Raw genomic sequence first — 12,009 nt, 5'->3', positions numbered from 1 at the left:
GGTGGGGGAGGGGCAGGGAGCGAGGGAGAGAGGGAATCCCAAGCAGGCTCCACATTGTCAGCTCGGAGCCTGACATGGGGCTTGAACCCACAAACCATGAGATCATGACCAGAGACAAAATCGAGAGTCAGACGCTCAACTGACTAAGCCACCTAGGTGCCAGGAGAAGGGAATTTTTAAAAAATGCTTTGAGTGGGGCAAAATAATAAGAGTGTTGGATAAAATGAAAAGTAGCTTTTTCTTAGTTTTAAGGGTCTTGCTCATTTGAGGTTTCCAATAACAATTTTTGAATGAACTTTAATGGATTCTATTAGTCTCCTCCCCGGACCTCTTTAATGACTAGCACCCGGTACACAGGTATCTATCCATTGCTGCCACCAGAGGGAAATGGACTGAGAGATTTCCCATAGCTCCAGATGCCAGGGAACATTTGTGTGGTTTAGCTGAAGGTTCATCCTTCTCTCATCTTCCTGCTTGAGATACGATCGTCTTCCATTCAGGTAGTGGGACAGCAAGGAGTTTCTTTACTTGTTTTCCCCTTTTCCACCTTCCCCCAGTTCTCCACCATGGATTGTAGGTTAATTCTCCTATGGTGTGTGTAGATGGGAAGACGGGTTGCAGAGTGGCATGGTGGGATATTGGAGATACTTCTCGGTGCTTCTGTTGGCCGGTTGGTTCTTGGCAGGCAATTTTTTTCTGTTTTTCAACATATGAGCTGAACGTTTCTCATCATAAATTTAGAAGAATGTAGTCTGGGTGATTATTCACACCACAAATTTTAAAAACTTCTGTGACAGGTAGAGGAGTTGAGGTGATAATTAATGTTAAAAATGTCATCTTCTGAAATAATAGCACAGGTAACTCAAGAAGATAATGGGTAGCTAGAGATTACGAAAACAACTTGTGTACCTGAAAACGACTCTCAGATACACGGTTCTCTAAAGCAAGCACTCCTGTCTTGGATTTTCCCTGTCCAACTCTCGCCTTTCCCTCCTTAATAAATTACATACTATAGTCTAATGGTGCACATGTAGGAAAAATATGGCTTCCTGGGACCTATGGTCTGTATTAACGGAAGCATTTCAATCCGAAATGTTTCTAACAAAGACATACTAAGTGTTATCTTGGCTTACATGTTCTACTTCTTTCAGCCCTGTTCAAGCACAGAGATCCTCTGTTCCTTGTTGGTTCATATTCACCAGGACAGATACCTTTACGTCATAAAAGGGGCAGAATTCCAGAGAGTTCTAGAGAGTAATGAAGAAGTTGACTAAGAAGCCATCTAAAGACTAACAGTGCATTGCATGATATTTTCCCTAGTAAAGCTGAGTGGCTTTTGGCTCTCTAATTATATTGAGTCCCCACCCTTTAAATAAGCAGTTGTAGGTCCCCAAACACTTTCTCACGCTCACACTGTAAGTAGTCAGATATGCCGGGTGCCACTTACTGTTGAATGCCACAAAGAAGTAATACGTCAAGGTCCTTCAATTGTCACACAAGGTTAACTATGGGGTGTAATTATTTTAGTTTCAAAACCATATATGACAGGACTGACAATAAAGTTTGATAGGCTTTCCTTTTCTAAGAAAATGAAAACAATGGGAGAATATAGCCATAATATCTTGATTATGTTGACTTTTGCTACCAACTCCTGCTGAAAGACAGCCCTATTAATATAATAAACATAAATGCGGGATCAACTTATTCTGTTTTCCCAGGCGTATCCGAAAAGGCCATATTTGAAGCGCATCCAACTTCGGCTCTTGTTGGCTGTGTAGGCTTGGGCAGTTTACCTCTCCACTGGCCTCATAACCTCATTCATAAAATGATTGCAAATTATCCTTTTTGTTTCCAAATTCTTTGCTTCTGTGTGTTTGTATGTGTATCTGCTCATTTGTCGATTTACTTAAATATTCTTGGGTAAAAGAAAATAAGATAAAGTGATCCTATTTTTTGTGTGCTTTTTTTTTTTTTCCCCCAAGTTGACTCTCATAGCTAGAGACAATGATTAAAATCCTAATACGGTGATGGATTTTTTTTTTCTTTAGTTGAAAATGAAAGAAGATTCCTTTAGTTGGAAGAACCACTAAATAAGTGAATATAAACTCTATCATAAACATAAGTCAGCCTAAAGCTTAGAAGAAAAGCTTTATTTGTATTCTAGGGAGCTTCTGATTCAAGGTGGTAGAGTGGACTCCATTAAATCCATCACTTCTGACCAATATAGAGAAAAATTGTAGAGTAATAAACAAGTACCAGAGGGATTAAATCCATAACAAGGGAGGTGTCCATCAGCTGACCAGAGGCTTTGCCAAATTTGAGAAGATGAAAAATGTTGACATCATCAACAGTGGAGTGAAGCTACCACCCAGAATAAACTCAAGCTGGCTGTTGGGAAATTAACAGCTGTGCTGCTTGATAAGGGGCAAAGGGGTGCCAGTCTTGGAGTTGGCAGAGTAAACTGGAGTTCCCAGTACTACTGGGAAAGGAGGAGGGTAAAGATCAGGGGAATTGGTCTGCCCCATGAAGATTCGCCAGTTGGCCTGGCCTGGCCTCCCCTTCCTCCCATCAGATTCCTACCCCTTACGGAGGGGAGCAGTTGACCTAAAGTGCTTACCTATAGGCAGAACCCAGAGATGACGATCGTGTTTACTAAACAGTATGCTCTAAGTGCTTCCCGTGTGCTAACCCATACAAACCTCATCTAGACCCTCTGATATGGGTTTAATTATTCTTAACGGTTCAGAGAAAGAATGGAAACAGGAACATGAAATAACTTTCTCAGGATCAGATAGCTAGTAAATAGCAATAATAATAAGTGCAAAATACAGCGTAACGGTATTTGGTGCAGTAGGGAACAGTACAGTAAGTCAAATTACCATGCAAGTATTCTCTGGGCTTGCCCCTCCTGCCATTATGTTGGTGTGGGTCCCTCAACATCTTCCGCTTCTCCAAGCTCCAGGGAAGGTTGAGTCTTCCCAGTATGCTGGTAGGCGGGTATTGTATAATGCAGAAGTGTAGAGCAAAGGAGAAGGTGGAGGGCCAGAAGTATGAAGGGCTAGACCTGGGTGGGGGGAGCTAAAGGGCATAAATGGGAGAGGAAAAGACAGGATTTAAACATCAGTTTCTAGGATCTATCTATCTCACTGCATGGAGTTTAAGAAACCCAGTTCACACTGTTTTGAGTTTTCATGACCATACTCTCTTCTGGATCACTTCTCTATGATGGGACCATGTGAGTCGTTCCTTCCTAAGTGTTGCAGGTATAAGCCACTGTCCAAATTATCACAGGGGTCTGAATGAAATGAGAGGGTCCAGTCTTGATTTGGTGCCTTGATGGAGAGGGCCTTGTAGATAAAAACCCAATAGCATCTTTCTGAAGCACTGATTTTCAGTCTTCAGAAAATGTACCACTTTTGATAGTACAGATTACTGGCCTTAACTTTTTTTTTTTTTGACATTAGAATCATCCATACACTATAAGACGTTGTGAGTCTTAACTGTTGCTTATAGACTACTTTGAAATATATATTACAGGGGCGCCTGGGTGGCTCAGTTGGTTAAGCGTCTGACTTCAGCTCAAGTCATGATCTCATGGTTTGTGAGTTCGAGCCCCGTGTCGGGCTCTGTGCTGCTGGCTCAGAGCCTGGAGCCTGCTTCGGATTCTGTGTGTCCCTCTCTCTCTGTTCCTCCCCCACTCATACTCTCTCTCTCTTTCTCTTTCTCGTTCTCTCTCTCAAAAATAAACATTAAAAATTTAAAAAAAAAGAAAAAAATAAATATATATTACAAAGAAAAACCACATGGTGAACATGTGGTGTTCTCCTAAAATATAGAATACACAGATATAGGGGCACCTGGGTGGCTCAGTTGGTTAAACGTCCGACTTCAGCTCAGGTCATGATCTCATGGTTCCTGAGTTCTAGCCCCACGTTGGGCTCTGTGCTGAGAGCTCAGAGCCTGAAGCCTGCTTTGCATTCTGTGTCTCCCTCTCTCTCTGCCCCTCCCCTGCTCATGCTCTGTCTCTCTCTCCCTCTCTCAAAAATAAATATTAAAAAAAATTTTAAAAAAGAATACAGAGATATAGATATACCATATCTCATCCTTTTGGCTTTTGTTACGCTATAGAATATTCCTCATCAGAAACAGAAACAAATAGAAAAAAGGGCTCCTTTTCACTCTCCTACATCACTGTGTCTAAATCGTTCTCAACAGAAGAAGGTGAATGCACGGGTCCCAGTTTTACCTTACTTTATACACAACTGTTTCATCTAAAATATAGCTATGCTCATTGTAATATAACACATATTTTAAATTACAATTACTTAACCCTCCACCTCCCATCCCACAAATCTTCAAACCAAGTGGAGCAGATATGAACAAAGCTCGACATATTTGTGGAAGTCGTCGTCTCCTTAGAAACAATTGTCTGAATTCTGATACCTTGACTTTAATTTAGGTGGAAGATACAAGTACACGTTCTTAATAGTCTCACATACTCAATTCCCTTCTGTAGAAAGAAATTCAAATGTTACCAGGAACACCATAACCGAAATCCCAACAATTTTGAAATCGAAGTTGCCGTGAAAAAGGGGTGACCCTGAACAAGAATATTTCATAGAATTATGCAGTGAGGAGGCAAACACCTCTGTCAGGGGTGAGAGCGGATTGCTCTTGGACGAAGACACTGAATTCCAGCTCCTTGTTTTGAACTCCCCCCTTTGCCTCGCTCTTTCCAAAACAGTTACTTAAAAACAGGTCTACTGAAGTCAAAAGATTGCTTTATGTCACCTCTGTGGATGCGGTTTCAGGTTTTAAAATGCCTGGGGACAGACTGGGATGGGGACCTGTCAGTCAATGTTCAGCGTCTTTTGCTGTGTGAGGTAATTTTTCGGGGAGCCGGGCTTGCCTTGTCACACGTACAGTTCATTGTTCCTGGATTTCACAATTCTGCTAAGTAGCTGGGTGTATGTTCTGGGTGTGACAGAAGTGAGGTGTGGGAAAAGACAACCCAAAAAGAAAATTAAAAGAGGTTCAGATCCTGTCATGTTAAAAAATGTTCCACTTGTAGTATTCTGTGCTACATTGTTGATCTCAAGAACTTACTCTCTTTAGCTGTGGAAATAAAGGAAAATTCAGAAGTGTGTGTGTGTGTGTGTGTGTGTGTGTGTGTGTGTGTGTATCTGGTGTGGTGTGTGGAGATAGTTCTCTGGTGAAGAAATGGAACCCTGCTGATTTAACTGGTGTAAGATTGTCTCAGTGATAATGAGCCACGAAATAATCATAATAGCATAATGGTTTGCCCGGCCTGTTTTTCCAGTACAAAGATTCAAGGTAATTAACCTGCTATTATCAACTGCTTTTGAATTAGTTACTTTTGGGAGGGAACACTTAGATTTAGAATGGAGACTGAATTAAATCACTAAAAGTCAATTTAGTGAGACTTTGAAAGCGAGTTCCATATGCAAATCTTCTGTTCCTCTGTTCTAAGCTTTCTGTTTTGATTACTCCGTGGACATTCTTCAACTGCAACGCTTCAGGGACAATTCATATTCCGAAATGCCACCCCACCCATTTCCTAGTCAAGTAACACCACAGCGCCTAAACATTTTTTTTTTTCAAATGAAGCAAAACAAAAAACAAAAAGAAAGACTGATCTCAGTCCAGACAGAAGACTGAAAAACTGAAGTACGGATAGGAGGCTGTCCTTGGCCACGATTACGGTCACATTGATAGAGTTTACCAGTGGAATAATTAGTTGCCTCTTCGGAGCACGTCTAGGTGGTCAGAAGGTGGGTTCATCAAGACTAGAGACGGCATCATGAAAAGATGAGTTCTTGGCAGACGGCAAAGAAATAGAAATGCCCGCCCTCTGTGGCGGGGGTTCTCTGTGCGGAGGGCACTGTACCTCAGGAGAAGGACTGACGCAGCCTTCCTCCAGGAGCACGTGGGCTGGGTGCCCTTGTGCAGGGTGCAGCTGCACGGCCCCACTGAGCAGCCCTGGGATCCGGGCATCCGGACATCACTCCAAGGTGGAGCCCCAGGAGGGATGAAAATTGCCACCAGGATGGTTTTGAGAAGTTAGTCGAGACTTCTTCCATTCCTCCCTGCACACCTCACCCCTACAGCCCCCCCCCCCCCCCCCCCCCCCCCGCTGAGATTCTCTTCTATGTGGCTCCGAAACAGAGGCAGCTTTCACCATCAACATCCAGGACTTAGGGCCAATGTGAGCACACTCCCCGTTCTCCATTTATGTCTTTAAAAGGTAAATTCAACCTTCGGACACATCACTGATAAAAGTGGAAGCTGAGTCAGATGATGCTTGTCATTTTCTGTTCACACGTGCTGCAAATACACAGGCCTTAAGGGAAACTACATATTAAAAAGTAAGAAATACCTCATTGAAGTTCCTCAGCTCAGAAGGCCACTTGTGTGCTTCCTGACTGAGCAGACTAACCAGAAGCTCCCAGGGACAACTGGCTGAATACTGATTGATTGATTGATTGATTGAGAGAGACAGCAAGAGTGGGGGAGAGGGGCAGAGGGAGAGAGAGAGATCTCAAGCAGGCTCCATGTTGAGCCCAACACGGGGCTCGATCCCATGACCCTGAGATCATGACCCGAGCTGAAATCAAGAGTCAGATGCTTGACCGACTGAACCCCCTACCATTGGCTGAATTTTAGCCTAATTGTCCTAGCAGGCTCTCTGGGGATCACTGGATGAACTGTCTCACACATGCACAGGGGCGCTGACCTGGAACCACGGGAAAGCCGAGTGGTTGAAGGAAAAGCCATTTCAAGTGGTAGAGCCAGCTTCTAACCTGCCACTTGAGTCCCCTCAGTTTAGCTGGCCTGGTACTGAGCGGCTTCTGGATAAAACATGGCTAGTTGTTGTTCACATTCTTTTACACGACGGTTTTTTGTTCTAAGAAGAGGTGAGAAAAGAGGTGAGAATCGATGGCTGTGTAATCCTAGGGCTGCCTTGGGAAATAAATGAAGAGTGACGGAATATTAAACACAGGCGGCCTGTTTCTGTGGTCTTTCTCTTAGCAGGTCTGCAATGAGGAAAGCAGTTTGGGGACGTATGTTTGTTTTGGTGACAGAGCAGCCCAATCTGTCCTTCCACCTGGGGGTGAATGAGTCATCACAGCATGAGTTAGGACTGGCAGAAAAGAGGAGACAACTTCTACATACTAAAGCACAACTTTCTCTTGAAACACCTTTTCCAGTGAAAAAGGAAGTTTGGAGGAAAAAAAAAACAGGCAAAATGAAATCCTCAGAGAGGCATCATAAGGTTTATATTCTGTGCCAAGCTGATATGTTAACATAGTTTCTCATTTGTAGGGATTCACTGCTGGGAATGCTTTTTTTCTTTTGAGTTTTACAAACATGTTTAAGATTTTTGTAAAAGAGAAGTCATCATGTAGAATTGACCTAATATTCTCTGCACAAGATGAGAGGTCAGATTTTCACAAGAGAAACGCATACAGAAAGTTCCAAAAACTTCGTGTTCCCGATATTAGCAGCTGTTTCTAAATAGGATTCTACAGTCAGGTAATAGCAATAATATCCACCTTGTGTCACCTTCTTACTGTGCGCCAGGCTTTTATTTGATGACCACAGTGACACTCCCGTTAGGGAGATACATTATCACGTCCATGTCAGAGTTTGGGACACTGAGGTTTAGGGAGGGAATAATGGAACCATCATTCAAGCCAGGTGCATTTGATTCCAAAGCTCCTTCTCTTAACCATACACAAATATGTTTGGGAAATACAGAGGTAAATACAGTTTAAAGAGTTTTGTTTTGTTGTCTGCTTTTTAAAATTATTATTATACAGATTTCAGGACCGTTAATGTGCTAAAATGAATTCTAAGTCATCAAGAGGTTTTGAAATCAGAACACTTCCTTTTTTTTTCATGGCACACTGCCACATTTGGATTCCTGAGACAAGGACTTGGGGATATGGAGTTTATTCGGGAGGTGATCCCAGGAAGTACAAATGAAGGGATGAGGAGAGTAAACAGCTGAGGAAAAAAGACAGGTAAGTATGTGCATGTGGTCAGATCACTGCCGCCGAGGCTCAATATTGCCGAAGAGCTGTGGAGAATATACCTCAAAGTAGTCCTACTGAAGGACAAGGAGGCTGGGCTATTTATCTAAGGACTTTGTCTTTCATTGTTGAGATTTGCTCCTGGCATGTCTGGGCTGACCTGTCTGCAGGTTGAGTGTGCTCCAGACTTGCCAGGTAAAGTGCTCAGGCCAACAGGAAGAAGGAGAGATGTTTGGGTGGGAAGCAGTCAGTGTGTAAGGCAACTGTCCGCCGTGGCTGCAGGTTAAATCGGGGAGGAGTTGGGGAGACATGGGTGGACATCTACATTGTCTGTCGTAGTCCCTCACTCCTGGCTTTGCTTCGGTCATCCTGCTCTGCTTTGGGTAGACTCTGGAATTCATGCTTCAAGGTAGTTATGGGCCATAGTCTCTAAGCAGAATCTAAAAATGGGGGGATGAGTGGGACACCTGGGTGGCTCAGTAGGTTAAGCGTCCCACTCTTGATTTTGGCTCAGGTCATGATCTTGTAGTTTGTAGGGCTCCACACAGACAGCATGGAGGCTGCTTGGGATAATCTCTCCTTCCTCTCTCTGCCCCTCCCCCATTCACACCCTCTCTCAAAATAGATAAACTTAAAAAAATGGGAGGATTAATAAAATACATTACAGTCTTCATAACTGCAGCTGGGGCCAAGGTTTTCAGATATTTCATAACATCAACTATATCCCCGTGTGGTGATCAAGGTCAATGAACACCAGTATATTAACTCTGATTATTGGCCTACTGGTCTACCTGCACGAGGGACCCAAAATGACCAGTGTCCGTAACTTTAGGCTAGGTGGAACCCTTATTATATCCCCTGGTTGAAACTCCTCCCACCTTTTGGAGACCTAGACCTCTAATTCTGCAGAGCCAAAATTTTCTAGTAGAGGCAGGGCAATTTCCCACTGTTAAGATACTGGGAGTAAAGGTTCCAGGAGCTGATCCCAGCCCTGAAACATCTGTGAGCTGGTATCTTAGCTGGGACTGTAAAAGGCTGTTTTAATATTTTATCAGTCTGGCAGCTTCTGAGAGAGTATAGTATATGGAAAGACCTCATGGTCATGTGCCCATTGTCACACCTTGGCTCCCTTAGTTTAAGGAAATATTATACAGGATCTCATGTCAATAACTCAACAGCTCCATAAGCCCTTGGATAATGGGGCTCGAAGGGGCATTGTAGGGAGGGAAGGGAAACAGAAATAAACATCAGCCCTGGTAGGATGAATTACGACCCCTTCCGGGATGGAAGGGTCTGATGTCTCTAAGTGCTTTAAGTTTTTGAGGGGCGGTTCATTCCAACAATTGTCTCTCAATCTAACATCCTCAAGATCCATTCCCACGTGTGTTCCCTCAGTGCCCACTGGATAGACCAACCAGGCTCTGCAGTTATTTTGGTGGACAGACCATTTCTTCCCATGGCATGAACTTCACTGGCCCATTCAGGATATCCTAAGCCCTCACCCTAGTGATTGGTCTAGAAGCACTGAGGGAAGGAGCCATGATAAGGACACTATCACTTTGTGAGGCACCTGCTTCAAGCAAGGAACTTTATGTGGTTCCAGGCAATGGGAGGTAGCTTTTCTCTGCTAAGGGGTAGGGAACCATTCAGACAGTATGGCGCTTTCCACCCCATGCCCCCACCCCAGGTCTTAGAGTCCAACTCATTCCCTATCAGCCCCTGATTTTTAACATGGAAGACCTCCTAGAACTGTTTTCAGTCTCCTTCGTATGTTTATCATCCTTGTATCAGATCCTAGGTTGGACTGTCAACACAGCTTGCCTTCTAGATACAGGAGGTAAGGACCTCTTTAACATGCTTCCGCGGGGGACCTCTGGCTTTCACGTTGTGCCACAGCGAGTTGATGCTTGGTGGACCCAAGAGTTTTGCTCCCGCTCTCCGGTTAAGAATCCCACCACCCTTATCATCACTATTAGCCCCCGTGTCTTTCAAGGGCGACAGAGAGCACACAAGCCAGTGCTTCCTCTTCTACCCAACTATCACAGAGAGCATTTCAGTAATCGGGAAGCTCCAGGCTGTCAGGAGTTGTTACTACAGCTGCCCATACCACCAACAGTGCCATCCTGGCTGCCATCCTCTGACTGGAGTGAGCCAATGGCCGGCTCTGTCCTGAGACCCCTCCCAGAACCACTTGTCGTAGATCGGTTTTTCACAAAACTAGAATGTGACACAAGGATTCGTATTTAGGGAGGTGATCCCAGGAATCTCAAGTGGGGAAGTGAGGAAAGTAATATAGAGAAGGGAGAAAAACCAATAAAGCGGATGTTAATGTTACTACTCCTGGTTACTACCGGAGGGAACGGGGACTGGATCCTGCTCTAGACCCTCTGCGCAACCACGCAGAACTGTCCCATGGGGAGAGGCAGAACCTGGAGTCTTTATCAACTGACCTCCGTCCCTTAATGGTTGAGGATTAACTCTTCGGTACTTCAGAGGAGTCCCGTGCTGGGGCTGAGCAAGCTGGTCAAATCCTTCGGGCAAAGAGGCAGAGAGACACCACGGCTGCTTGGGATGTGCATGGGGACCATCCGCCACAGCTGTGGGGGGCACTGAGCAGCTTTCAGAGTGGACGTCAATAGCACCAGCCACGCAGCCCTATCGTCATTCAGCAGAAGTCTGGCTGGGAGACACACCCTCTGGATTATTTACCCCACACACTTCCATTGCTTCTCATATCCCATAGGATTACATTGCAACTCAACAGCATGGCCTTCAACACCCTCCATGATCTGGCTCTGTCTGCTTTTTCATCTTGAAAGGTAGATATCTTGAAAGAAATTCCTCTTCCAACCACTGTCTTTATCCTTCCCTACCCTCTCGCTTTTGGATTCTCCCCAAAGATCTAAGTTATTTTATTTTATTTATTTATTTTTTAATTTAATTTAATTTAATTTAATTTAATTTAATTTAATTTTATTTTATTATTATCTAGAGTTGTGTCTCCCTTTCTCTCAAGTCCTGGCGCTAGCTATAGCCACCAAGGTCTGGCCCATCCAGGCTCGCCAAAACATTCCTATGTCATACCACTGCATATTTACAAAGCAAAATAATACAGGGATTGTGAGTAGACTCTGGTGTCTACTAATGACATCTTTGCTCATTACTAGCTATGTGACATTCAACAAATATTTAATATCTTTAAGATTCTGTTTACTAATCTATTAAAAGGGGATAATTATAGTTGCTGTGAGAATTAATTGAAAGGCTATATGAAAAGTGCCCAGCACCATGCTTAACACACTGAGTATTTAAGACACTGGAGCTGATGTTATTTGTGTATATATGGAGATGAGTTTTTGGAACGCTTTCTAACACTGCTTGCTCCCCATCAACCTTGTTTTGCTGGGGCTCTCCTTGGGGTGAGAATAGGAATCAAGGAGGGGTAATAATCAAAGAAAAACAGTGAAGCTAATAACGTGCAGGGGTGGGTGTGCCATTCACTCCTTTAGAGAGAGGATAGGGAACACTAAAGTAAGGAAGCAAGTTCGCCAGCTTGAAATCTCCAGGCTGACCTTCTTGAGTCTCCTCAGTTGTGAAATCAGCCTAACTGAAAGAGAAAAGGAATTTCTATATTCTAAACCTTCCCTTACGTAGGAAGAGCAAAGTGGGGAGGTCTGATTGCAAAGTTTCATTCTCAACCTTAGATAGAACTCAGGATGTGATTTATATTAAGTTCCCACTAAACAGGGGGAACAAGAAAACCTCCTGCCACAAAAGAGGAATTGTGGGTGCAAGCAGAGGGTGGCTTAAACATCCTACTTCTCATCTTAGGATAAAACTCTGGGTTAAAATGAGGAGTCAAAGAGGGGTAGAAGTCACAGAGAAGTAGAGAGGAAAGCTAGCGCGTGCAGGCATGTGTGTGGTGTCGTGTGCCCAGCTTCCCACTGAAAACTTT

The sequence above is a fragment of the Panthera tigris genome, chromosome B2, assembly GCF_018350195.1.
Source record: "Panthera tigris isolate Pti1 chromosome B2, P.tigris_Pti1_mat1.1, whole genome shotgun sequence".
NCBI lineage: Eukaryota > Metazoa > Chordata > Mammalia > Carnivora > Felidae > Panthera > Panthera tigris.
This window is presented reverse-complemented; position numbering follows the sequence as displayed.